The sequence below is a fragment of the Melanostigma gelatinosum genome (assembly GCF_949748355.1).
Source record: "Melanostigma gelatinosum genome assembly, chromosome: 6".
Classification (NCBI taxonomy): Eukaryota; Metazoa; Chordata; class Actinopteri; order Perciformes; family Zoarcidae; genus Melanostigma; species Melanostigma gelatinosum.
Genome location: NC_136639.1, coordinates 3,485,801 through 3,488,692, shown reverse-complemented (window position 1 = coordinate 3,488,692; position 2,892 = coordinate 3,485,801).

The window sequence follows — 2,892 nt, the reverse complement described above, 5'->3', positions numbered from 1 at the left end:
TGGCTCCCGTGTCTTTTTGTCCTTGACGCAGCTGAAGGGGAATGTGTGGCCGGTAAATGTTTGTAGAAAGTGTTGAACACGAAGGCTGTAGATTAATAATACGAAGGTTTTAAACTCATCGTCAACTTTGTACACAATCCTTTCTCTGGTCACATTGACTCTTCTCTCGTCAAAGGTGTGAGTTTTACTTCCTGTCGAGGTTTCCTGATTGGCTCCTGCATCATTCTGTCACCTTCTCAGAATACCTCTCACCAAGTACATGAAAGCAAGGCACGCAGCTTCAAGTTGCAACTGAAGTTTGGCAATTTAATAACATCATTTTTATTGCACAAGGATATAAATAGCTTCACAAAATAGAAAAAAAGTCAATAAAATAATAAAAACGAAATAACTAACCATACAAGATAAACAAAATATAGTTACAATGATGAGAACTACAACAATGATGAAAGCAGCCTTTCTTCTTCACTGTTACTGTAGTTCAGAAGTAGTAAATGAAAGAAAGCATGATGTACTGTTGTGTATTAACATACAAATATTATCATACGTTCCTACATATTCATTGTACTGGTGAGGAGGATGCAGTTCAGCCACCAGATGGTGCTGATGATTCAAGAGATGAGCAGCATCCACTGAGTTCACTCTGTTATAATAATCGGCTCTTCTGCACTTTGCACTCTGCACTCAAGCTAATTTATGCATTTGTTTAGGAGGTTTGAACATTTCTCTGAATGTTGGCTTCATATCGCCTCAATCAGCAGGAACAGCAGTTACATAAAATGATACATACATTATATTAAAAGGTAAAGAAAACGGTTTTACTCCTCTGGAGGGTTCTTTCCATAAAGTTATCAGATACTTATAACAATCTGAACCTTTTAGTGGCTCAATACTTAACAAATCAAAAAGAAAATCTTGTCAAAGTTGACATTTATGTGGAAAGAAATGTACTGAAATGAACTTAGAAGATGCAATTTTTAGGGGAAACCAGGGCTCTTCTGAGGTTTCATCAGTTCAGCGACAAAAAGGTTTTTCTAAAACCATCTCCCCTCTTTTCAAACTTTTGAGGAACTGCAAAAACAATCCCGTTTGAATCTTGCTGTGTAATTCCTTCTGTCTGTAGATAATCCAGTTGCTTGTGTAAGAATGTCATTGAGCCGAATATGTGGAACCCTTTCCTGTCAGTTTGCTGTACCGCACTGGACCGGTCTGCACACAGAGTCCAGACCTGGTCCCCCATCATCAGTGTTGGACCTCGCTGATGCCTCTTGTGGCTGAATGGGAATAAATATCTGCAGAAGCATCGTTTTGGAAAGACACACGTGTCCACATACTTTTGGCCATGCCATGTGTATAAAGATCATATCATGTTACGTGACGATTTTACCACGAATCCCTCTGGCACATCCAGACCTGCCTTATCTCCATCATCTCTATCTAGTCTGTGAATTGCGTCACAGTTCCTCATCTTTCATTCATCACAGGGAAGAAGAAACTGGATTTCCTCTGAACAGGGAAGACGCTTTCCATGAAAATCCAAAAGGTGAGTTGCATCATTCGGAGCGGTTTGTCGGGATTTTGCAACGAGTGCGATTAGATAGCACCGCCCTGATGTCAAAGAGGTGATGAACAGAGGATCCTTTTGTTCCATTCGTTCATGTGTACCCCCTCACATTTGTCATCATTCATTCCTGATCATTTCCATTCGACAGGTACGTCTAACTTCCTGGCACTACAAGACAGACAATCATTTTGGCACATTCACCGTGGACAAGCGTCTCTGCCAAGAAAGCTAAAATGTGAACCGTAATTCTTTATTTATCCAGGAAATGAGGATTAAAAAGTGAATGGTGACCCTTTCCTTGTTTCCTTCTCAGATTAATGATCACCTGGTTGAAGTGGTGGGAACCTCGAGGTCAGGGAGGTCAGCCTGCTCCTCGACTGACTGAAATCATTTGTTGAGCAACGCATTCAACCCCCGCTTGGCTTCCTCACGACACCGCCTCCAAATACCAAGGTTACGTTACACTCAGCAGCCTGTAAATGTGCTTTTATTGGAACTCAACCCACCATTCATGTATCATTGTCCTTTTCTGCATGTTGTGTACGCAAATACACGTCAACGCACGATCAATGTCTCACGCACTTGAGCTTGCAAAAGCTTTTAAGTTACTTTGAAAGGAGAGTTGTGCAAGTGCACAAAAGATGCCAACTCGGCAGCCTTTCAACCACCACACAGACCAATTAGATCTGGATGGATCTTTCATAACATTTTCTTCCTCCAGCACGACTCACTTGCCAGTCGCCGTGTGCTTTGTAACTTTGCGTCACCCTAACCCTGCATGTGAGTTTCTATCTACCTTCATTTTGGCATTTGCATGATCATTTGGATCTTATCCCAGTTGCCTCTCACTCACCCACCATGACATCTACTGAATACATGAGCCACATGCACGACACAATCCCCAAAATCTTCATTACTTATGTTGTTCAAGCTTTAAACTACACAGACGTATCGATGTTATGTTGATGTTTAGTTCCCTATGCTCAGATTAAAGTGTGGGCTGATGCTAAGGTTTATTAGCATGTCTTAATTATTTCTGAACAAGAAAAAAATGAAATTAAAATAAAGAGCAAAGACAATCGTTAAGAGTTTATCGGGACCTGCATTTTAGATTGTTCTCCAATTTGTCAAATCTCTGTCATGGCGGCCTGACAAATCACTGAAACGTTGTCCAATAAAAATCCTTTTAAGATGTTTGTCAACCTAAACAAACTACACATATTAATAAAATCAATAATTATTTGGATCTGTGGTGGGATTAAAATAAAAGAAATAGAAGAATATGGATAATTTACTCATTTTCACTCCCAACAAAGTGAATGGTGTAG